Below are 26,960 nucleotides of genomic sequence, written 5' to 3' on the forward strand. Positions count from 1 at the left end.
TAACATAGCAGTAAGTACCAAACGGGGTAATGAATGAAGTCGCCTTTTGGTCGGATTCCTTCATCCGGATCTGATGGTACCCGGAATACGCATCAAGAAAACACGAAGTTCCGCCCCGCCGTCGAATCAATGACTTGGTCAATGCGCGGCAAGGGGAACGGATCCTTCGGGCAATGCTTGTTCAAGCCGGAGTAATCGATGCACATTCTTAGTATTTCGGTGTTCTTTTTGGGTACAAGGACGGGATTCGCGACCCAATCGGTGTGGATAACTTCTATTACAAAACCTGCTTCTAGTAACTTTGCTAGTTCCATTCCTATGGCGCGGCGCTTCTTATCTCCAAAGCGTCGCATAGCTTGCTTCACCGGTTTAGCCCCGGATTTATGTTGAGGTAGTGCTCGGCGAGTTCCCTAGGTACTCCGGACATGTCAGAAGGTTGCCATGCGAAGATATCCATGTTAGCGCGGAGGAACTCGACGAGCGCGCTTTCCTATTTGGGGTCCATGTTGGCTCCGACTGAGACCTGCTTGGAATCGTCGCCTTCCTTGAAGTTGACTTTCTTGGTCTCTATCGCGGCCCCGAAGGAGTTTTTCTCGTTTGGAGATCCGCTTCTTGGTGGTTTGCATCTCGGCCGGATCCACCGCGGCCCTGTAGCCTTTCAGCTCTTCTCCGGATATGACAGACTCTGCGAAGGCGGCTTCGCCCAACTCGCACTCGTGAGCCTTTTTGTAGTCTCCGGTTATGGTGATCATACCATTAGGACCCGGAATCTTGAGCTTGTTGTAGATATAGCACGCTCTTGCATGGAACTTGTGGTAGGTGGGCCTGCCGAAAATGACGTGGTAGGAGCTCTTGAAGGGCACAACTTCGAACGTGATCTTCTCTTCGCGGAAATTGTGAACATCGCGAAAGCCACGGGAAGTGTGATGCTGCCAAGGGAGTTCGCCTTCTTACCCGGAACCACGCCGTGAAACTCGGTGTTGCTGTGTTTGAGCTGTTCCTTGGTGAGGTTCATCCGCTCCGAGTCTCCGGGTACATGATGTTCAAGCCGGCTCCGCCATCCATGAGGCACTTGGAGAAGTCATACCCGTCTATGCGGGGACTCACAACCAAGGCGTAGTATTCTTTTGGCACAATGGCGGGATGATCCTCCCTCGTCAAATGTGCACGGAACTTCCGACCACTCGACATACTGCGGCACAGCCGGAAGCGTGGCGTTCGGGATCCGGGTAGCTGATTTTGTAGCGCGGACCGTGGGGGTTCCGAGGAAGGTGTGGTAAGCCCCCACGCTCTTTTTCTCGAAGGGGTTGGATTTACCTGCGGATCCGGCTTTGGGATCCGGCGAGTTATCATCCTCGTCCATCGCCTCGGAACTCGTCCTCCTCCTTGTCCTTGTTCTTGCCCTTGCCTCCTTTGCCGCGTGGGCGGTGCTTCCGGGCTCGCTTGTATCCTGCCTCCGGGTCGTTCTTTAGGTCGTTGACCCACTTGCAGTTGCGGTTGGTGTGTGTGGACTTCCCTGTAGCCGGATCCAAGTGGGCCAGGCAGGGCATGTCTCTGTACTCCTCGTAGGTTTGCGGGGCGCGGGATCCGCCAGCGGTGACCTCAGTGCCATGCTGCTGACCCCTGCCGGCTCCGCCTCCGCGGCCGCGTCCTCTTCCGCCTCCTGAACCTCCGCGTTGGAACGCCATGGCGACCATGTCGGATCCGCCACTCTTCTGGTCATCAGGGTTTTTGCGTTTGTGGCCGCTGTTGTTACCGTTATCACGGTTCTTCTTTTGTTGGTGCAGGGGAATTGCTGTGGCTGCGATATCACCGCCTGCGTCGTCATCGGCGGTAGTGTGATCACTGGCAATGGAGATCATCTCATCCAAAGTCAGTTTGTTGGCGTTAGCCAAACATGTGAGCTTATGCCTCAGCAATCCTCCTCTCTGCAGTCCACCAATGAAGGCGTACATGGCAGTGGTGTGGTCGACGTTTTCGCACTCGTTCCTGCATGCCAACCATCGTGTGAGGAAGTTTCTTGAGGATTCTCCCTTCTTCTGGATACAAGCTTGTAAGTCGCTTGCCGTGGCAGGTCTTTTGTAGGTGCCTCTGAAGTGTTTCTCGAAAGCGGTCTTCAGGTCAAACCAGCAAAAGATGGAGTTCTTCTCAAGGTCGCTGAGCCAGATCCGGGCTGGTCCTACAAGGTACAACTGGAGCATGCGGCAGGCGATATTAGGGGTTCCTCCGGCAAAGGTTACTGCATTATAGTAATCCTCAATCCAAGTATCCGGCCTTTCGGTGCCATCATAATGCTTCAGATTTCCGGGTAGCTTAAGGGAGCTCCTTGGCTTTGGTTCCTCTCGAATCATCCTGCCAAAGCACTTTGGTCCGATGTAGTCGGTTCTGTATTCGTTGAGGCGTTCCCGTGCGTCGCGCGAACCGTTACGGGGGACTTTGAGCGAGAGCGAGATCTCCGGCCACCGCCTCCGCCTCCACCTCCGCCGCCACCGCTAGGTGGTGGTGAGGGAGACCTGCGAGGGGGCCGATCCGACCTCTTGCTTCCGCCTCCAGATTCTCCCCGGCCCTCCCGGTGCTGGCTCCGGCTCCTGTGGCTGCCTTCGTCGTGGCGCTGGCTGCCCTGGTCGTTCCGGCTCCGGCGGGGCTCCGGGTCGCGCTCCTCATTCCGACTTCTCCTAGGCTCGGGCTCACGATCGTTGTTCTGATTCCGGCGAGGTTCCGGCGTGCGCTCCCTGTTCCGGTTTCCGGAGGGCATCACGATGTCGCGGATAACAATTCCACCATGCCCGTGAGGCCTGGTGTTTCCGGCTGGACTACGGCGACGAGGGGGACGCGGGTAACCATTAGGCGGAGGAGAGGCGTTGCGGTACTTGTCTCGTCCAGAGTACATTGCATCCTTTCCCTTTCCCGGATCTGACGGTGGCGTCTTTGATGGTACGGGGATCGGATTTGGGTGTTCCCTGGTTTTCCTTCTGCGTCCCGAGGATCCGGTTCGCGATTCGTCATCTCGATGGCGATTGTCGTGGGCGTCCTTCTGCGCAGTGGAGACGCAATGCTCCGGGTTAGATTCCAATTTGCGCGAAGTGTCTGCCTTGCTCTGCTGTTTAACCGCTGAAGCGACGAGCATGCGCAAGTAATTGATGTCAATTTCCTCGTCACTTTTCTTCAAGATCTCTGCAGCTTTCGTCATATTGTCCTTTGGGGTGGCGAGCGGCTGCTGTTCGGCAGGGGTTGCGAAGTTGATCCTGCGGGGAGGGATTGCTTCTCTGACGATTCTATCGGCCTCCGCCTGTGCGTAGGTCATTTTCACCTCCCACTCCTTTCTCATACTCTTGACTTGCTCGAGCGTTGCGGTGACTTCGCGATCCTGTCTTTCAAAGCGATCCATGATCTGTGCAGCTTCTTCCCTCTCATCCAATATAGCAGCTGCGGTGTTGGCAAACTTTTTGGCTATGGCCAGCATCTCCTTTCTAGTGGCCTCTAAAGCCTCCGGATCTGCGTCATCGCCAGGGGTTATTGGCTTGTTGAGGACGTCTGACTTTGCGACCAAATCCATGCGTGCTTGTGCAACTATCTCTTCAGGCGACAGGAGGCTCTCCGAGGAAGGATCCCTACGGGGCTGCTCCCGTGACATCGGAGATCCGTGGTGGGATGGCTGAGGGTCGGATTGAGTGCCTGCTTCTTCTGATCCGTTTTCTCCTAGCGCCGCTACAGTTGCAAGTACCTGCTTTGGCTGGGCGGAGTCAACTTCAGGCTGGCCGCCGTATCCATACTCCTTCACCTTGCGATCGAACTCTTCAGTGTCCATGGACTGGGAGTCTCCGGAGATTGGGCTTAGATTTCCCAAAATCGACTCTTCAGCCGGAGTTTCGCTTTCTCCGACAGCCTCTTGCTGATCCGGAGCAGCGTTGTTTTCCGGGGCCTCGACCTGCTCGGGACCAGCTCCGGCTACTTGAGGGGCGGTTCCGGCGGTATGGGCCAAGAAGTGTACGAAGTGACACCTTTGCTTCTCTAACACCTGGGAGACCCGGGCGGATCTGCATTGGTCTTCCACCGTTACTTCCTGCTCAGGGGCGGATTGGGTGGGTTTTGATTTTTTCGGATCTAAGGCGGAATCTTCGCTAGGAAGTTCCTGCGTCTCGGATCGGATCTTCGCGACCGCGTCCTCGCTCGGCGGCGGTCGCGTCGGCGCTAATTACCGGTGGGTTTCCGTCGGAATCGACGGTTTCCCCGATGAAGATGTGTATGCCGCCAACTGGGACGATGGAGAGCTTGACGGGGTCGGTTTTAGCCGGAATCCAACATTCATCCGGAGGGACGATCGGCAGATTTCCGGCGTAAAGGACACGCCCCACAGCGATGGTGTCGTCGTAGCTTCCCATAGCGGAACCCTCCCGGTTCCGGCCTCCAGACGCCGCAGGCCCCACGGTGGGCGCCAACTGCCGTTGCCTAATCGACGGTACCTCGGAGGAGGGATCCTCACGAGGGGAGAAGAAGTAGGGGCCATAGGGCGGAGTGCACACGGGACGGTGGTACGCGAGTTACCCAGCTTCGGAACACCCGCACGATGACGGGGCCTACTGCTGCTTGTCTGGAATTATCTGGGCGCTTTCGCGTTGTTACAATGAGTTGTGGTTGTGTCTCTAGGGCTCCCGGGATCCGGCTTATAAAGGCGCACGGATCTAGGGTTTACATGGAGAGTCCTAGCCGGAATACAAGTTGCCTAACTACGGTACAATGTCTTGCCGTGTACGTCAAGGATCCGCCTTCCTCCGGTACGTGCCTGGATCCGGATACTTCATGGGCTGTCACGGATCCGGCCTCCTTCGTAGGTCGGTTGAGATCCGGCTTCTCGTTCCTGGGCTGGACTTCATCCTTCAGGATCTACAGCAACTGGGCCGCCCGATGGGCCACATGCCTCACCACCATCTATGGGCCACCCGGGCTTGCCGGATCTAGGCCATGCCGTCGATATACCCATAAAGTATACCCACAACAACACTTGTCGCCCGAAGGAGCAAGCGGTGAGGCTGGGGAGTCCTAAGTCCCCACGGTATTGCGGTCTATGATGGGTTGCAGCTACCGGCATAGGAATGTATGGTAGAGCCCTGCATTGACGTCGTGGTCGGGGTCCACCCTGAAAGCTACGGGAATAATGGGACCGGCGTGGACCCAGGGCCTGGGCATGCAACAAAGGGTGGGTGTTCGAGGTAGCGGAGGAACATGATTGGCTAGACCTTATACCGGGCCTCACACCATAGGAAGTGTGGACGGGTCATTCCCGGTTGGCACCAAGGTTAAGATCTCTTATGGGTAAAGCAACACACCTCTGCAGAGTGTAATCAACCGTGACTCGTCACTCCCCGTTCCGGGATATGGAACTGCGAACGCTGCCGGAAAGGAGCTCCATGAAGTTCTAGTAAACCGGTGAAGGCTGACGGACATAGTTCTTCTGAATAAAAGAAACCTTTTAAAGAAATGGTTATGAAAACCTTCATTGGTATTAGACTTTCTGGTCTAATGCCGTAGCTAGTGCATTAAACACCTCTTTCCTATAATGAACTTGTTGAGTACGCTCGTACTCATCCCACTCTTAAATCCCCTGCTTAGATATGGAGGCATCGAAGGAGGATCTACCGTGCAACTCGAAGACCGAGGAGTCTACAAATACTTCAAGGGGACAGGAACCTACCGAAAGAGTCAAACACCACAACTACCATGGAGAAAACCTAGATTAAGTAGTAGAAGGGAACTAGCTTCCTAAACCTAGATCCTATTTAGCTAGAATCTGGTCATAGCCTCTTTAGCTAGTCAAATACTCTATAATTAGAGTCCGTGATAAGATTAGATCACGATTCGTTCTTCTGGTGTTTATTTGCAGTTTTACCTCATTGTAAAGTAGGAGGCTGTGTGGATCTTTTGTAAAGAGTCGGTGTTGTAATTCTATAGACATGCCTTGGACCCGCATATGTTTCTGTTGTACCACTCTGAGCGATATAATACGAGTGGAACGGTGTTTCATTGGTGTTATATCAGACTAGCATACTACACCATGCAGTGGTATGCCGGGTCACCACAGTTGGTATCAGAGCAAATGCTTTGACCTAGGATTAAAACTCTTTAAAGGAGACCTATAGGATTGGTAGTGTCTATAGGAAGTTGTCTTAGTTAAACCAAATATTATTATGACTTGAGATGGATATTCACTTGAGAATAATCCTGACACACTTGAGTCAACATTTCTTACCTAACTTACCAAGATAAAGTAAAGTTAGTCAGCTAATCCCAAACATGTAGTACACAATTAAGTTCCTAAACCATAGATGGGTAGATCACAGTTCGTATACAATACATGGTAGTCCAAAGAGAGGATACAACCATAAGGAAGATATCCTATTGGAAGATGTGTACCAACACTTGCCATGAATAAATAAGAGTTATCCAGACCTGTAATAGGTGTGATAACAAGAGATTAAAATCAGTACATTAGGAAGATATCCTATTAGAAGGTGTAAACCAATACAAGTAATGGGTAAGTAAATTATCCAAACTTGTGAAACAACGGATAGTAAGTGATAAAACAAGTGATATGAGGTAGTATAGACCATGATGAGTCAATCATGGAAAATAAGGAAGAGGGATAGCAATAATATATGCCTACTTACATGGTAGAGTTGCTAATCATATATGATTCACCTGAGAATCAGTATGTGATGGAATAGAACATCATAAACATTTTGGAGGAGAACAATATGAAGCCAGACAATAGTGCAAGAATTGTGTTCCAAAACAATGGGAAGTGTGCCAAGAACGTCATGACCATAGTTTTATGATAGAAACACTTGGAAGTATAGGAGTTATATCTTAATAGATATGTATTCAGAGTAGCCATGTTAGAACTCAATGTATCATAGGAAGTAGTCCTCAATAGCACTTATATATGGTATACTACTTTGTTAGAACTTCCAAAGAAAATTAGGTTAACCTTAACCATCCTAGGCCATTCTGTTTCAAGTTTGTCTCATTGCAAATGTGCAAGGTAAGATAAATATTGAGACAAATAGTAGAAATTCACGTATTCGTGCTAAGTATCACGATATAAACCTATATTATGTGGTGTTCTATACTACACATCAGAGCCTGATGTTTAGAGATGTTTTACTCAACTATTATATTCAGGCTTATGATGGTGTGTATGATAAGCACAAAGCTGAATCTTCTTGGATTTTATTGAATTTTCATTGTTTGACTAGATCCATACATGAAGTTTGACTTTGATATGCAAATGCATGTTGCAATATCAAGTCCTTACTTGATGCTATAGATCTAGAGGGTAATGGTATTCATGTGAGGAAGTGACGAATTCTGTATATTTTGAAGACAAGATGAAGGTTCATCAGATAAAGGAAACAAAGTTGTGGGAAGCGACCACAATACTCTGAAGGAAGTGCCAATCAATATTCATGCTTTACCTCAACATAGGAGTACTTTAGTACATAAGAAGCATGAAGGTGAGAAATATAATGATTATGGTGAAGCTGAAGCAGATCCATAGTCAACATAGAAGAGGGAATGCATGGGAAATCACTTAGGATACTATAATCATAGTGTCAGCTAGTGGTTTTCTTGCAAAATAAACCCCGAATGAAGGAAGGTGATATATGAAATCATAGCAGACATAAGAAGACCATAGTCGATATCAGAAGACCACAATTGGTATAATACCAATACTGCGAGATAAAGTAGAAGATGTCTCGTCCAGTTGATCAGAACCTATAATAGAATCCATTTTTTAGATATCAAATAGCCACAGTTGGTATAATAACCACAGCTGGTATCAGTTGGTATTACAAATAGTCCCCGATTTAATTATTTGTAACAAAATTTTGTGAACAAATAAAATCTTGTCAGCCAAATAGCTAGATCTATAATCAGTTAGTCGAAGGATTCACATTGGATGTCCACAATTGAGTGGATACACCACAAACATTCTTCACGAGACCTTAGAAGAAGTAAAAACCATAAGTTAGAACCAGACCAATATTCCAACCATAAGTCCAATAGTTGGAAGAAAAGGAGTTGAAGACCATAAGAAAACTCTAAGGGGTAGAGTAAATATTGAGTTGGATGTACAATAACTCAATACTTTAAGCTATATAGAAGCAGAAGGTCTGAACTGAGAGGAAGTTCGATCTTATTTTCATAAGATTAATGAACACTACTTTCAGAAGGATGTCAGACCAGAAGCCGAGGTTTATACCTCGAGGAAGTTAGAATTGGACTATCACTTGGGAAAATGAGTAATATTTACTCAGAAGTACGATAACTCAAGTAAACTTAAGTAAATGAAGTTGGATGAAGAAAATAACGTAGACCAAATACAGCTTGAGAAGGCTAAAGACTGAAGGAGATTGACCATACCAAAATGAAAGTCTATTTGAAAGATTCCTTTCATGGAACCTAAATAACCCAAAATAGTATAGGTATCAACTATAAACCATGATTGGATGGACTAAATGAGTCTAATCCATTATTAGAAAAATATACCATCACGACCAATTCCATAGTTAGTACCTTATTAAGTACCATTATTGCAATTTTGGTAGTAAGGGAAAACAAAGACCCATTTACCAATTAGGAGTATGTTATCAAACTAGACTTCTGTTGAGACTAGCAGCCTCAGAATAAGTCCCAATCATTGAATCTTCAATGGGAAAGGAAACAAGATTATGATATTGAAAGAAATCATGGAATTGAAGTAAGGAACCATGATTCAGGGACAAACCCTAATGGATCCCAGGAAGAATCTGGACAAGGGATATATTCAATTATATCCAGCAAGATCTACATGGAGTTCGAGAAAAGTTGTAGTCTGCACAAGTCAGATCAACACTTCGGAAACGTGAGAGAGTTCAAACTTCGAGGACGAAGTTTAGTTTAAGGGGTAGAGACTGTAATATCCCAGGTATTGGGGTTACAAAAATAGAGGAAACAGATGTGTGCATTGCATTCATGCATAGAAAATCCAGGGAATTTTCGCGCTTTAAAGTAAAACAATCACAGTAACTGAAGTTTCACTTGACCTTGGTGGAATTGAAGTAGGTCATCAAGTCAAGTGCTATAAACCTCAATGTGACTCTGCTAAAACCTTGTTTTGGGTAGAGATAAGTTGATCTAAGGGGTTAGATCAAATGGAATTAAAACCAACACAAGAACATATGAATCAAGGATCAACTACTTGGTCTTATTAAAGATCACAACATGGTATTCCTTGCCATAACATATGAACATCCATTTAAATAGAAATCAAGTAACAATAAATGAAGAAACCATTCTTCACTTATCTTTTCCATGTCCTAAGTCTAATCTATTATCCTACCATGAAACCTCATGGTATTCATTCCACTTCAACATTGGAATTATAACAAGAAGATCCACTTCAGAAATAGATATTCTTCTCCATTCCAAGTTATTACACATCAAACCTAGAGAGGTGAGAGTTCTATAGTATTTATTAGAGAAGCAATGGAAAACCTTCAGCTAAAACCTTGGATATACATCCATGTAATCCAACCATCACCTTGAAGAGAAACCCTAGGATATTATTCCAGACCATCCCTAGAGAGAGAACCCAATTATATTAACCATAGATACTGGTGACTACATCATTATCTTTGGAGAATTACCTTAGGTTAGAATTGAAGTTCTTCCCAAATGAGAGAGAGCATTCATATCAATCCTAGCTTTACCTAATTAAGAATAAAGGACAATTCTTGAACTAAAGTATTAGGACCAAAACCATTTCACTTCCAAATGATGGGATAACCTAATATCAAATGGAACAAGACTATATCCATGGGTTGGTAAAATAAAGTAGAACCTAACCTAACATCTTCGGCATTCTCTTGGGATATAAACTTCAGAGGCAACCATAGTAGTCCCATTCAAGAAGGTAAATTAGAAATACTAAACCCTAGTTGATCAAGACAATACTTAATCTTGGGAGTGAGAAACCTAAATTCTTGAGAGATAACTTAGAAGCCAAACCTTGATCATTATAAATTGAGTGATGATCATAAACCCTGAGAACTTGAGGTAGAGATATTAAGAACAAGTTGATCATGCCTAATACATGATCATGCTCTTGATGTATGTGAGGATAAGTTAAAGCCTAATAGGATAAGTAGATATCATTCACCACATGAAATTATAGGGAGATCAACAGTAAGCAAACCTAGGCTTATATCCTAACTTTAACTTGTGAATCACTTGGTGATCATAAGTACAATTCTACCACATCTACATTCCACTTATCTTTCCCTTCAGAACCACAAGAAAACCTTTAGAGTAAAACCCTATACTTAATATGGTGAGAAACCATCCATCCATATGACCAAAGTTAACTATAAAAAGAACTATAACAACTTTAGTTACTTTAACAATAGATTAGGGATTTAATAGAGATCTATTGGTATAAGATAAAACCAATTCTCAAGTCCTTAGTAATTAAAGGAGAAAAGAAACAACTAAGCAAGAAACCATATCATCTTGGTTAGGGGAGCTTAAACCCTAGCTAATGCAATATAATGTCATCCCAATTCTATAAACTAGAAGTATATCTCAACCCTAGTTTATGCATCACTATGGTGATCATAATATGAACCTAGGCCATAATTGAAATTCAAACCAATTGCCATTAGGTAAATATCATTAGAACCCCAGTATGGCACATTAATAAAATCTTAAGCTATAATTATTAAACCTGGGAAAACTCTTGTGATACATCTTATAATTAGAACCATAATTGTGATTAACAACCACTTATCTTTATAACCAAAGTCCAACCATGAGGAGAGTAATGTCTACTCTAGGTAATTCAAAGTGTTATTAAAATATAATACTAGTGCTAACCTTGACATAGAGTGATAATCAAAATTACAAGATCTTAATAAATAGAGGATCACATAAAAACATATGCAGGGAACTAAATTCTCATTTAAGAGCTCAAACCCTAATGATAAATTCTAAAAACACTTAGAGTAGAAATTATCAACCCTAATAACTCAAAATAGATTTGATTACACAAGAAAAAGGAAATTTAAATGAGTGCATAAAATCATGATTAACTACAATTTGTAATAAAGCTCACATATGTGAAATGTTTAATCACAACAATTGAGTATTACAATAATACTTTTATTAGTCTTCATTAAAGACCAATTGTTTAACACCTGCAAAATAGAAAATAGTTAAAACATGAATTCAAAACAGAATTGAAAACAATAAAAAGAAAACAGAAATAAAGAAAGAGAAAAGGGACTTACCAGACTACCTGGTCGTGCAGCCCACCAAGTGCAGCCCAACCGAGCCCAACAGCAGCCATGGCCCAGCGCCACTTCGCAGCCCAACACCAGCCCGAGTACCGTTTCGTGCAGATAAGGGCGAGGAGAGCGTCGTCTCCTTCTTCGCCACCGTCGACGCACAGGAGGACGCCACGGCGACGATAAACTCCACGTCCCGGCCGCCATTCTGGACCGCGCGACCGACGACGACCCGCCTTGATCCTATAAATACACGGCCGAAGCCCTCCTCGCTCGTGTTCTTCCCTTTTCCCCAATTCATCAAACCCTAGCCCGTATAGTCTCCGGCTATCACCGCCGGTAGGGATCTCCCCGAGCCCCGGCGTGGTCGCCATCGTCTTCACCACCCTCGACTTGCTCCTCCTGCACAGGGAATCGAGCCGTAGCCTCCCGGAGCGTCGTCGTCCACTCCATCTTCTCCGACGGCCGGAGCAGAAGATTCCGGCGAACCAGCCATCCCCTGGCCTCGCCGCCACGCGCATCATGCTCAGGGTGAGCCACTGGTGCTCAAGCACCCCATATCCTCTTCAATTTCGCCCTCGGTAGCCTGCGAGCGCCGCCGCTCGGCCTCGCCGGCGAGCGAGTTCCGGCGACCAATTCGGGGCGGCGTTAATACCAGTAGGTTCGTCTCGACGCGCTTAATCTTGTGGTGTCGTTAGTTTGCCCGGGGAAGCACCACAACGCCGGCGATCCCCGTCACTGGCCGCCGGTGACACACATGGTGGCCACGTCAAACACCACGTGGTCGCCAGCATGGACACGGCCCACCAGTCATGGACTGTGTGGGTGTTCTGTCCGGGTAGCTTTAACAGTTTCCGTTTAAATTCAAAATTCATAAATTACTGTAACTTCAAATAATTATAGAAAATTCATTTGAAGTCAGAAAAATATAAATGAGATATCAAAATTCTTAGAAAAGAAAACTCTATCCAATAAAAATATAATATGAAATTTTTATTTATAATAAAAATTTAAGTATTTAATACTTATTAATTAAGCATTTTCTCTTATTCATAATTGAATTAAAAATTCAATAACTAGGAAAAGATTATAAAATAAATCAAAACCAGTAAAGTAAATAAAGAAAACATTAAAACTAATTTTACTTATCTGGAACTTATTAAACCTTTATTATTGAGATTTAAACCCTAATTAATAATTATCTTAATTATTAATCCATTACAAAAATAATAAAAAGCCGAATCCAATATTATTTTTATTTCTAAGTAAGTAATAACTTCAACTTTATAATGAAGTTATTAATCAAATAATTATAGGGTAATTAGGAAACCCTAGTTCCATTATAAATAAAGTGATAACCTCATCATTTCATGTGTAAACCCAAAACCCTAATTCACTAGAAACCCTAGCTCCACTATTTTATGTGTGAACCCTAAATTGTTTCCAAACCTAAACCCAAGTACCATGTGATCATGTTACTTCATTAGTTATCATATCTAGCAACTAAATACTAGATCAAATCCACATAAAATATGGGAACCCTATCACTACTAATCGGTATCTCATGTGTTCATCCTCAGACCTAAATAATCTAGTAGGATCAACCAAGTGTAAAACCCTAGTTCATATTCCCAAGACCACCATCCTTAACTATCCAGGATTAGCATCACACCGTTGTGATGAACCCTAATAGTAACCATGATTAATGATTACATTACATAACCTTGTTCCATTAAACCCTACTAGTGTGGGATACTTCTCAACCATCCTATTTAGGAACCAACCCTCCCTTACTTAGTGGATCAAATAGCAAACCCTAGACAATCTCAATCCTAATTGAGATACTTCTTATTAGTTAAGAAGTATGTTCTTCAAAAGTTATTCTTTTGAAGAAAATATAGAATAGTCATCAACCCTGCCTAATAGAATCTATAAACCCTAGCCAGCTATCACCAACAAGGTATACCAACCTTGATAACACCATTTTTAATCAATTACCTAAGATATGCTTCCAACCTTGTTAGGATCCATCTAATATCTACTCAAGAACTAGTTAAAGCCATAGTAAACCATAGAACCCCACAACCCTAATTATCATACTTGTTCTTTATTTAAGAACATGTTCTTCAAAAGTTATTCTTTTTGAAATATATAATAAATAATCATCAACCATGCACTATAGGACTTAAAATTGACAACTGCTCCTTACTTATTATTACAACTACTATCCTTTAGTATGTATGCTTGTTATTATGCATTCTACCACTTGTTTATGATTCTAGGACAACAAAACCATAATAAGAACCTTGTTTGTGAATCACTCTAAAAGTGCAACACACCTTGAACTAATCAGTACCACTCACTAATCATCGGGGTTAGATCACGCTTAGAGCGATTGCATCTCATACTTATGCATTATTGCATCCTTGCCAATCTTTTAAACATCGTCCTTACCGGACGATGATGCTATTTCAGAATTTGGAGTTATTGCGTATCGAAGACCTTGACTTCATAATCTTGCAGTCAAGAAAGGCAAGTTCATCGCTTGCTCATGTCATTTGAGTATCTTTATCAAATTACTTGCAAAGTACTATGATTATCACTATTGCATAAAAACCAAAACTACTACTTTCATAACTATGAATATGACTATGTGGTGGGCAATGGAACCATGGATTGTGTTGATATGGTGGAGGTTCCATTGCAAGGGTTTATATCCATCTAGGATTAAACAACAAATGTCGCCAGTGATTCTTGTGTCGGAATAACCGTGTTAACCATAAGATCCGGAGTGGGACGGAGTAGTCAAAAGTGTTTCCACCTCTCATTCATCAACGGATGCGCTTTACCGTAGTACACTTGTAATCCAAGGGGGCAAGCGATGAGGCTGGGGAGTCCTAAGTCCCCACGGAATTGTCCGTAGTACACTTGTCGCCCGAAAGAGCAAGCGGTGAGGCTGGGGAGTCCTAAGTCCCCACGGTATTGCGGTCTATGATGGGTTGCAGCTACCGGCGTAGGAATGTATGGTAGAGCCCTGCATTGACGTCGTGGTCGGGGTCCACCCTGAAATCTACGGGAATAATGGGACCGGCGTGGACCCAGGGTCGGGGCATGCAACAAAGGGTGGGTGTTCGAGGTAGCGGAGGAACATGATTGGCTAGACCTTATACCGGGCCTCACACCATAGGAAGTGTGGACGGGTCATTCCCGGTTGGCACCAAGGTTAAGATCTCTTATGGGTAAACCAACACACCTCTGCGAGTGTAATGAACCGTGACCTGTCACTCCTCGTTCCGGGATATGGAACTGCGAACGCTGCCGGAAAGGAGCTCCATGAAGTTCTAGTAAACCGGTGAAGGCTGACGGACATAGTTCTTCTGAATAAAAGCAACCTTTTAAAGAAATGGTTATGAAAACCTGCATTGGTATTAGACTTTCTGGTGTAATGCCGTAGCTAGTGCATTAAACACCTCTTTCCTATAATGAACTTGTTGAGTACGCTCGTACTCATCCCACTCTTAAATCCCCTGCTTAGATATGGAGGCATCAAAGGAGGATCTACCGTGCAACTCGAAGACCGAGGAGTCTACAAATACTTCAAGGGGACATGAACCTACCGAAAGAGTCAAACACCACAACTACCATGGAGAAAACCTAGATTAAGTAGTAGAAGGGAACTAGCTTCCTAAACCTAGCTCCTATTTAGCTAGAATCTGGTCATAGCCTCTTTAGCTAGTCAAATACTCTATAATTAGAGTCCGTGATAAGATTAGATCACGAGTCGTTCTTCTAGAGTTTATTTGCAGTTTTACCTCATTGTAAAGTAGGAGGCTGTGTGGATCTTTTGTAAAGAGTCTGTGTTGTAATTCTATAGACATGCCTTGGACCCTCATATGTTTCTGTTGTACCACTCTAAGCGATTGTTATCACCAGAATTTGACCGGATCAGAGGCGGGCCGTGATTGGAGAAGAGTTTGAAGAAGATACATAGAAGAAATACATGAATCGGCCTTGTGTACCAAGTTGGGCTAGTTTGCCCGTGTATCTGTACCATAGTAGGATACGTGTCGATTAGAAGTTAGAGTTTTGCCCGTGCACGGTTTGGTGCACGCCCACATTAGAAAGTCCCCTGGACTATAAATATGTATCTAGGGTTTATGGAATAAACAACAACCAACGTTCAACACAATCAATCTCGGCGCATCGCCAACTCCTTCGTCTCGAGGGTTTCTCCGGTAAGCACCATGCTGCCTAGATCGCATCTTGCGATCTAGGCAGCATAAGCTTATTCACGTTGTTCATGCGTTGCTCGTGCTGAAGCCTTTTTGATGGCGAGCAACGTAGTTATCTTAGATGCGTTAGGGTTAGCATTGTTCTTAGTATCATATGCTGTCGTAGTGCAACCCTTATGCATCTAGCCACCCTTACACCTATCTTAGGTGTAGGGGCGGCACCCCGCTTGATCATTGTTTAGTAGATCCGATCCGTTACGGTTGCTCCTTGTTCTTCAAGGATTAGTTTAATATCCGCAATAGTTAGGCCTTACAAAGGGTTGGAGGATCCAGCGGCGTGTAGGGTGTAGTTTGCTGGCCCTAGACAGGATGTTCGGGGATCAACCTCGTGTTGGTTTTTAGGCCCTGTCTAGGATCGGCTTACGATCACCGTACGCGAGCGCGAGGCCCAATCGTGAGTAGGATGATCCGATTATGCGGTGAAAACCCTAAATCGTCGTAGATCGCATTAGCTTTATCTTGATCAAGCAGGACCACCATATATTCGGACACCTTGTACGAATCATGGGTGGATCGGCTCTTTGAGCCGATTCACGGGATAACCCGAGAGCCGATCGAGGCTCGTATTTAACGTTTACGTGTGTGCCCTGCAGGAAACTAAGCGAGGCATCATCCAACACCTTCCTGACCAGGTATAGGTCAGGTGGCACGCCCTTGCGACAGCATCGGGCGTGTGACCAGAAGGCTTTGCGGGCCGTCGCTCTGAGGGACTAGGGCCAGCCGCAGCCCTGAGTTGTTCCCGGCTCTACGGTGTTGCCAGTCGTTGCTCGACGGTGGGTTTCTGACCGCAACACATTCTGGCACGCCCGGTGGGACAATCTTCGACATCCACCGCATCGCCATCTACTTCTGAGATGGCGGAAAGCACTCCGGTCAAGTATGAGGACCTGACTGACGACCTCAAGAAGAAACATGACGAGATCAAGGCAGTCCTCGAAGCCGACCTCATCGGCTCTTTCCACAGAACCCGCTCCCATGGCATCAGGTGGAAGGGGTTCTCACCTGAATGCGCGCTCGATGGAGTGGACCTGTCCACCCCGTCAGAAGAACGCACCAGGTCGCTGCGTCAGGAGATCAACTTCATGGTGGCTCATTCGCTGCACCGCCATTCTGAGAGCCTGGTGAACACTTTGGAGCGTGTCGCTCTTCGCGTGATCCAGGAAATCATGAGCCATCGGTACTCTCCGTCAGGACCGGCTCTGGGGACATACCAAGGAGAGATGCCACTCCACTCCCGTCCACCGCTGCCGTTCGCGTTGGCAGCACCAGAAGTGCCGACTCATCGGCATCCACCGTTAACATGGTGAAGCTCACTCTCCCTGGAGGGTGCCAGCCGAGATTCTCGTTCGACATCAACATGATAGGACTCGGGCACCGCCCTGGTTAGGACGGAGATGAGGGCAGCTGCTCTCACAGCGAAGACAAGGAAGAAGCCGTTCCACGCGACCGGCTCCGACACTATGTATGGGCAAAACGCGGTAATGCCGATCCGTAAGATTGGCCCCGAGAGATTTGTGAAGAAACATCGGCAGACCTTCATGGGCCTACTGACATAGAGGCCAGAATCGTCCTCACCATGCTTCCGGCCTGGGTTCAACATCGATCTAATGGGCAATGGGATGCGTCGGCTGGTGCACTGGAAAAAATCCACTGCGTTCCTAACAAAGCCGACGTTCACATTGTAGTACCTTGGCTAACCATAGAGCCGATATCGGCAGTTACCTGGCAGAATCGGCTCGGGGGGGCACCTAGGCATATGAGCATGCGCGACACCATTGAGCATGTGCGGAGAAATATTGGTGGCTGGTAGGGAAATCGGCCAGTAAAAAATAAAAAGAGGGGGAAACAACAAAACAAATCGGATCATGCATCAGTTTACACGGCAGTCAACCTTACAGCGAAGCAAGTTTACATGCATCAGTTTACACAAAGAGGCCCTACTGAAGAAAAGCATCAAGGGCGCGAAGAGCATCGGCACGGATTCGATCCACCTCGGCGATCTCGGCTTCATCATCCTCGTCTCTCCCCATCACCAGCTGGCTGCTCAGAGCACGAATTTCAGCCAGGTCGGTCTTCAGATCAGCTGTGAGACCTTTTGCTTCCTCTTGGGAGCGAGCAATGAGGGTTTCCTCATCCTGGATAAGTTGTTTGGTCTCCCTGGCCCTCTTTTCAAGGTCTTCCAGCTCCTTGCACAAGGTCTCGAGTCTAACACTACGGGTGGAAGTGGCGGTCTTAGCGTCTAAAGCGGCTTTCTTCTCGTTGAGCCGTTGACATTTGTCTGCAATATCGGCCCTCAACGGGAGTTGGCCACGGCGAAGAGTAATCCTCTGACGAGCCGACTGCACCCTTGACCTGAAAACTGACAAAGTCACTGCCGGCCAAAGCTTAACTTGCAGCGTTACTGGGAGACGGAGTTGGATGTCCTCGAGGATGCCCTTGATTGCCTCGGGGTTCTCGATCAGGTTTTCGACCGAGGAGGAGAGAAAAACTTTGAGACGCTGGAGCGAGCCATCGACCGCGCTAGGATCTGGCTCTTCACCTGCCTTGGAGACAGCTGGCTCGATGGAGTTGGGGTCGAACGTCAGCAAGCTTGAAGGATCACACCCCTAACAGACGAGCAAGAGCAGCATGAGCATACGACAAAGGAAAAGAGTAGGCCCGAGAGAATGGATCTTACCTCTCCCAAGAAAGGAAGGGAAGCCGAGGTTGTGATAATCGGCTTTGCGGTAGCCTGGGCCAGGTTAGCCACTTGGTCAGTCATGCTTGGCGAGTTGGGAAGGCCAAGGGTAGCCGATGGCATCGGCACCTCTTCAACGTTCCCGCTAGAAGTCCCATTAGTCTGCAAGGGAAATGGTGAGGCAATCCAGTTAGTAGCGAGACGATGTGGAACACGAGCTGTTGAGGTGATTACATTTGAAACTTCCTGGCTCGGCGAGGAGACTTGAGGGTCTGTGTGAGCCCTTTTGACGCATCTACGCTTCATGCGTGACCCCGTTTGGATCGAAGCCTGAAGGACAGCAGGCTCGGGAGGCGACCTTTTCCTAGAAGCCGACGTTGGCGAGTCCGTCTGGCTCTGTGTGGTGGATCTTTCTATATCGCCTGAGGAGGAGTCCCTTGGACTGGACTGTGTTCCCTCACTGGAGTTCTCTTCAGTGGAAGCCTGAAAGAAGAAGTACAACCATGTTACAAAGGTTGGAAAGGCAGATGTGTTCGGTCAAGACACGGATCGACTTACGTGCAAGCGTTCCTGGGCAGGAGCTTTGCGTTTTAAGGTCTTCCTGGCAGCCACCTTTCTCACTGCCGTCCTCGCCTGAGTCGAGGCTCGGGGGCAACTGACCCCGAAGATGCTTTACTCTTGGGAGCCGATTTCGGTGAAATCGGCTGACTCTGCATTATGATTTTCTTCAGAGGTGGCGAGTTCTGGCAGAAGAGAACCACTGGGGCCGGAGGAAGGAATACGAAGGGGGAACCATCGGCCTGCGTGGGAGCTGGGCCATCTTGTTGCTGTCAGGAGAGGGGGTTAAGTCGCAAACAATCATCATAAGTGGTTGCAAGAAATATTTTGAGTAATGGTACCTGGTCTGCGGGGATGTCATACTCGGCATCAAGTTGTCTCAACAGCGGTCCTAAAGCCCTTCTGAAGACATGGGTCTTCCACATGGACCACCAAGTCTCGAAACCATCGGTAGTGAAGGAGAAACGGAGGTCGTGGGGAATGAGAATGGCCAAAGCATCAAAGAAGGTATAACACCTTTGGCCCGTAAGGATGTCAGACAGTTCAGCTCTGCTTGCTGTCAGATGGTGCAAGAAGAAGTGTGGAGGCACCTGCCCAAGACTGAGTTGTCGGACTGCCACTACCGGTTGATAACACTCATAACCAGGCTTGATGATCCGGTTCGAGGTACTCATGCCAACGGGGAGGAAGCAAGGACGAATCATGATGGAATACAGATGCTGGGTGCTGGCGTCATCGGCAAAATTATCCAATCGAAAGGAGACTGGATTTTCAAAATTCTCCGGTTCAGTATAGGGAAAGAACAGGGGGTTGTCTAAACCTTGAAAGAAGATCTTGAACCACCCTGCTGCTTCTTTAGGGATCAGCCTGCTGCCTGGGAGACCATACAAAGCTTGGCCATAGCTGGTGCATCGGATATTCTTTCCATTGGCATCTGGAAAGGTGCAGGAGGTCAAAGGTGGGAAGTCTGGGATCTGGGTCTGAAAGTATAGCTGCGCCCATAGCTGAATAAACCACCAAGGACCGCCAGTTTTAACTGTCTTTTGAGAGAACAGTTTGACAGACATCGATTGAAGAGATCGATAGACCTCTCCAAGAAACGGTTTACCTAGGCCTAGTTGGGTGCCTTTAGCCAGTTCATAGGCCAGGGAAAGGTAATTCTTGGTAGGGGCAAGGGATGGGCCACAGAAGATAAAATGCTCCAACCAGAAGTTCAGGAAGGCCGTATGTTCTCTCTCTGTCACAGGGCCTTTGGTCTTCATATAACGTTTGAGGTAGGCTCCCCAGCTGGTACACTCTTTTTTAGAAGAAAGGGTGAAAGGGACTCTCGGCAGTTTGAATGCAGAAGGGCTTGGGGACGCGATGTCTAGGCCTGTGATCATTGCTACATCCAGCAGAGTTGGTGTCATAGGGCCATGGCCGAACATGAAACAGTTCAGTGCGTCAGACCAGAAATAGCCGATGGTTTTCAGAATGTTTTCATTCTTCTCAAGAGGAGACAATGATAATGACAGGGCATCGGCTATTCCTATGGTTTCCCAAGTGGCATAATGGGTTTTGGATACTCTATTGTACCATACCACCCAACCCTCAGGAGGATTAGGCCAGGCTCGCAGGCAGTCGGCCCAGGAGGTCAGATCTAAGTTCTGATTCGCGAAGGGGATCCTGTTAGCTTCGCAGGAAATTAAGAGGGCAGGACTCTCGGAAGAGCGAGGACCGAGGCACATAGAATTTGCGAGAGAAGGATGTGGCAGCAGGATGTCTGAGACCTAAAATCGATAGCGGAATAGAGCATTAATTCAGGTGCTTGCTGTTTACTCCTAATATTGGTGCACATGACGAGAGGGCTGTTGAGGATTACCTTCAGACCGGAGACCATGGCGTTGGCGTTGGATGATTCCGCCATTGGATGCGCTGAGGAATTGGGACGGCGCAGCTGAGATCTAAGATTCGTGGAACTGCCGGGGCGGCGATTTGGGGATCTAAGTTTCTCAGACGGAGGGCGCAGGTTACCGTTTGGAGGGGCAGTTAGGTTGGCCCTGCTCCTGTTTTATCGTAGAGGCTGATGTGGTACCATCGGCTCTTTTGGGGAGTGCTTGACTCTAGCTATCGGCGAAGTTAAGTGAAGACATTCCTTCGGTTTAAGATGAATTCTTTAGATTGGTGATAAAGTCAAGAAGGCAAGGCGCCATGGCATGACCCGATGTAGAAAAAGCATAATGATTTTGGAAATATCATTTCCAAAACCAGGGGGGCATGTGTTATCACCAGAATTTGACTGGATCAGAGGTGGGCCGTGATTGGAGAAGAGTTTGAAGAAGATACATAGAAGAAATACATGAATCGGCCTTGTGTACCAAGTTGGGCTAGTTTTCCCGTGTATCTGTACCATAGTAGGATACGTGTCGATTAGAAGTTAGAGTTTTGCCCGTGCACGGTTTGGTGCACGCCCACATTAGAAAGTCCCCTGGACTATAAATATGTATCTAGGGTTTATGGAATAAACAACAACCAACGTTTAACACAATCAATCTCGGCGCATCGCCAACTCCTTCGTCTCGAGGGTTTCTCCGGTAAGCACCATGCTGCCTAGATCGCATCTTGCGATCTAGGCAGCATAAGCTTATTCACGTTGTTCATGCGTTGCTCGTGCTTGAAGCCTTTTTGATGGCGAGCAACGTAGTTATCTTAGATGCGTTAGGGTTAGCATTGTTCTTAGTATCATATGCTTGTCGTAGTGCAACCCTTATGCATCTAGCCGCCCTTACACCTATCTTAGGTGTAGGGGCGGCACCCGCTTGATCATTGTTTAGTAGATCCGATCCGTTACGGTTGCTCCTTGTTCTTCAAGGATTAGTTTAATATCCGCAATAGTTAGGCCTTACAAAGGGTTGGAGGATCCAGTGGCGTGTAGGGTGTAGTTTGCTGGCCCTAGACAGGATGTTCCGGGGATCAACCTCGTGTTGGTTTTTAGGCCCTGTCTAGGATCGGCTTACGATCACCGTACGCGAGCGCGAGGCCCAATCGTGAGTAGGATGATCCGATTATGCGGTGAAAACCCTAAATCGTCGTAGATCGCATTAGCTTTATCTTGATCAAGCAGGACCACCATATATTCGGACACCTTGTATGAATCATGGGTGGATCGGCTCTTTGAGCCGATTCACAGGATAACCTGAGAGCCGATCGAGGCTCGTATTTAACGTTTACGTGTGTGCCTGTTATCACCAGATTTTAGACAAATCCAGAGGTGGGCCGGGCTTGGAAGATTACATGTGGAAGATTTCTAAAGCGGCCTGGCACGAAGGGTTTTGGGCTGAATTGCCCGTGTATCTTTATTTAGTAGTTTATTATTTTAGATAAGAGATAGAATCTTACTCGTGCACGGTTTAGTGCACGCCCTCATTAGAAAGTCCCCTGGACTATAAATATGTACCTAGGGTTTATGGAATAAACAACAACTCACGTTCAACCCCAAAACAAACCAATCTCGGCGCATCGCCAACTCCTTCGTCTCGAGGGTTTCTATCAGGTAAGCGATATGCTGCCTAGATCGCATCTTGCGATCTAGGCAGCACAAGCCCCACGTTGTTCCATGCGTTGCTCGTATCGAAGCGCTTTTGATGGCGAGCAACGTAGTTATCATTAGATGTGTTAGGGTTAGCATTGTTCTTCGTTTAAGCATGCTTACGTAGTGCAACCCTTGCATATCTAGCCGCCCTCACGCCTATCTCGGGCGTGGGGGCGGCACCCCGCTTGATCATTATTTAGTAGATCTGATCCGTTACGATTGCTCCTTGTTCTACAAGGATTAGTTTAATATCTGCAATAGTTAGGCCTTACAAAGGGGGGGAGGATCCAGTGGCACGTAGGGTGGCGTTCGCAAGTCCTAAACGGGATGTTCCTAGGATCAACTTCATGTTGTTTTTTTTGGCCTTGTTTAGGATCGGCTTACGAGCACCGTGCGTGGCCGCAAGGCCCAACCTGGAGTAGGATGATCCGATTATGCGGTGAAAACCCTAAATCGTCGTAGATCTCATTAGCTTCATCTTGATCAAGCAGGACCACCAAGTATTCGTGCACCCCGTACGGATCATGGGTGGATCGGCTCTTTGAGCCGATTCACGGGATAACTCGAGAGCCGATCGAGGCTCGTATTTAACGTTTACATGTATGCCCCTGCAGAAACTAAGCGAGGCATCCTCATCACCTTCCCGACCGGGTATAGGTCAGGTGGCACGCCCTTGCACTTCGCATCGCCGCGTGTGACCGGAAGAGCATTGCGGGCCGTCGCTCGGAGGGGTCTCGGCCAGCCGCAGCTCTAGGCTCTTCCCGGCTCTACGGTGTTGACAAGGCCGCTGCCCGCCGGTGGGTTTTGGCGGTCAACACATTCCGGCACGCCCGGTGGGACGATCGTCTACATCAACCACATCGCCATCTACATCCGAGATGGCGGACGACACGCCGGTCACCTACGGGGATCTGCCTGACGACCTCAAGAAGCAATACAACGAGATCAAGGCTACCCTCGAAGCCGACCTCATCGGCTCTTTTCAGAGAACCCGTTCCGGTGGCATCAGATGGAAGGGGTTCCCACCGCAAGGTGCACTCGATGGGATAGACCTCTCTACCCCGTCGGAGGAACGCACCGGGGTGCGCGGCGGGGAGATCAACTACCCGGTGGCTCACTCACTACACCGCCACTGCGAGAACTTGGTCAACGTGTTGGAGCGTGTCGCTCGCGCGTGATCCGGGAGATCATGAGCCACCGGTACTCGCCGTCGGGACCAGCTCTCGGGACTCATCAAGGAGAGTTGCCATTCCGATCCCGTCCACCGCTGCCATATGCGTTGGCAGCACCTGCTGAAGTGCCGACTACACCGGCATTCCTCGTCTACGAGGATTGGTGGCGACCCTAGTGACTACCGGTTCTTAATGGAGGCGCCTAAGGAGATCCCTCAAGGATACGCGTGCATGTATGTGCCGGATTGTGGTGACCGGGCACTCACAAACCAGGCCACAACATCGGGGACTCCGGCGAAGACGAGGAGGAAAGTCGGCGACGGAGCGGACGTGGCTAACTAAATACGCCACGCCGACGAAACTCCCGAGCCCAGCTCCTGCGGATGGCTCGGAGCTGGAAAAGCAAACATGGCAGGCCAAGTACGCCACCCCGGCGAATCTTCGGAGTGCAACTCCTACGGCCAGCACGGCGGATCGGATCGGTACCATGCCGAGAGACCGGTTCGGCATGATGCCGAAAAGAAGAGCGATCGGCTATTCCAAGCCGTACCACGACGATTACGAGATGATCCCGCTGCCACCTAAATATCGGCTCCCCGACTTCTCCAAATTCGGTGGATCGGATGGCTCCAGCTCCATCGAGCACATCGGCCGATATTTGGCTCAACTAAGACCGGCTTCGGTGTCGGATCAGCTACGCGTGAGGCTCTTTTCACGGTCCCTCACGGGATCGGCTTTTGGATGGTACACCTCTTTGCCGGCAAACTCCATCCGAGTCTTGGAAGCAATTGGAAGAACGAGTTCCATATGCAATACCATTCGAAGCTTCCGAGTCCGGCATTGCCGATCTAGCACAACTACGTCGAAGCGCGGGGAAACGGTGACAGAGTACATCCGGCGCTTCAGGAATCTTAGGAACCGATGTTATTCGGTTCGTATAACTGAAAAGGAAGCGATCGAGTTGGCGGTAGCGGGCCTTGCAACACAGCTCAAGGACATGGCCTCCCAAGCGGATTATCCCTCGGCTGGCGCACATGGTTCAAAAACTATCGGCATATGAACAGCGCCACCCCGACCTGTACCAAGACAAGTTCAAGCGTGCGGTAGTTATGGTCGACACGGAGGAAGATGAAGTGCACTGCGGGAGGCCAAGAGATAGCGATGGCTGAGTGGACTCGGGGGGAACCCCGTGGCACTGCAAATGGGTAAAGCCACCGGGGCCGCCCGGGGATTTGATTTTGACGTAACCAAGACTGAACGGATCTTCGACCTCCTGCTCAAGGAGAAACGGTTGACGGTTCTCGAAGGTCTCAAGTTCCCCACGGCGAAGGAGCTAAACGGAAAGCCGTACTGCCAAATTCCACAACTCGCTTTCCCATTCCACCAACGACTGCCGGGTGTGGCGTCGGCACATCCAAGCGGCGATAGAGAAGGGGCGGCTAATTTTCAAACCAGTACGCCATGAAGGTCGACACCCAACCCTTCCCCGCCGTTAACATGGTAGAAATCACCTACCCTGAAGGTTGCCAGCCGGGTCCCTCGTTCAGCATCAACATGGTAGGACTTGGAAACCACTCTGGCAAAGATGGAGATGAGGGCAGCTGCTCTCATAGCAAGGATACAGAGGAGGCCGCTCCACGCGATCGGCTCCGTCATGATGGCAAGCGCTATGTCACAGAGGGAGAGGTGAAGAATATAAGATATCAGCGACCTCTCTCTGATCACCTCCTCAATAAATATGTGAGTCAGTATGACCAACGCCGACGGCACAATTACGATGATAGAGGAGATCGTCTGGCTAGAGAAGCCAGAAGATATCGTCGGCAGAATCGCGATGAGGAGGAGCACGAGCGCTGTGCCACGGAAGCATCAAGGGAGCAAGATGATAACGCCAGACACTGGGACTGCCCCTTCTTCAGACACTGCTGGGATTCAGGAATGAGCCGATTGCCCACAATCGGCAATTGCCCAGAATGCAACAAGAAGAAGAAGGAGGCAGCCAACGTGTCTGTGTTCGAGCGCCTAGGGCCTCTCCCGCCACAAAGCAAACGCGCCGAGTCACCTCGTTGGGCAGATCTTGAGGATTCAGAAGACGAGGGAGAAGTGGAAGAAGACAGGTATCACCGGCCAAGGTGGTGCCCCGACGGACTCAGCCGTTCCCAAAAGCGCAGGGTTCAACGATTGCGCGGCCTCGGAGGAAGCCGAAAGGTTGTACCTGCACACGCTAAGGAAGGCACGGCCTGATCTGGCCGCAAAGGTTCAGCGAACCCTAGATGAAGAGGGTCGTCCACGGAAAATGGAGTGGCGCCCCAAACAGAGGAAAGCCGATGATGAGACATCGGCTGGCACAAACATGGTACTCGTCTTGCCGACAGAGCTTAGCGCTCCACGACTCCACGGAGCACTCAAGGTGGACGACAGCAAGCGCATCAAGTCAGAGGTTGGGTTGGTTTTATCCAGCCTGACCAAGTAGCAAGATCAAACCAATGAGCAAACCAGGAAAGGCTGATCCTTGTGATCGGCCCCAAAAATTTATGAAGGGAACTTACAAAACCTTCAACGAGCAAGCAACGTGGAGGCCGATTCCAGCAATCGGCCAAAATTATCCTCACCCACTATTCTGCCTGGGTTCAACATGTTATCCAACAGAGCCGATACCATCAATTCTCTTGACGAGAATCGGCTCCGGGGGCACCTGAGTAGACAAAATACGAGGATATGTAACGGAAGCATCTCATCTTTTGGTGATGGGTATTGGAATATGGGGGCCGATGCACAGGTCGGCCGTAAAAAAAGTGAAAATTCGAAAATTTTCGAACACAGCCGATGCAGCAGGCATCGACTTAAGGATATAACAGCCGATGCATGGCCATCGACTCAAGGGGAGTAACTGTTACGATCAGAGGGTCAATAGAGCACAAAGGGAACTCCTCAATGGAGCAGTTAAGGAAAGGAGCCTATCTGGCCGGCAGGAACTGAAGAAACTCGGGGGGCAGCTCACCTTGAGGGCTCTCTGCTTTGGGAAGCCGATTTATGTTTAAATCGGCTAGCTCGGCATAAGGAGTTCCCTCGGACATGATCGAGCCCAGGTCCATACGGCTCTGTTTTGCCTCGGCTAAGACTCGGGGGGCAACAAGCCTGGAAGATGCCCTGTTTTTAAGAGCCGATTAGAGTCACCTCGGCTGCGGCTGCATCATGGTCGTCTCAGGGAGGAACTGGGAAGGAAAAGCCATCGTCTAGTACAGGGCCTGGACTATGCTGTTGCTGCAAGAAAAGGAAAGAAGTCCGACGCGTTGCTATCGGTCTTAGCATGACAAACGGAGGGAATGAAATTGGAGCGATTAAAGGATGAATGGAAAGAACAATTTC

This window comes from Lolium rigidum, chromosome 6, assembly GCF_022539505.1.
Source record: "Lolium rigidum isolate FL_2022 chromosome 6, APGP_CSIRO_Lrig_0.1, whole genome shotgun sequence".
Lineage (NCBI taxonomy): Eukaryota > Viridiplantae > Streptophyta > Magnoliopsida > Poales > Poaceae > Lolium > Lolium rigidum.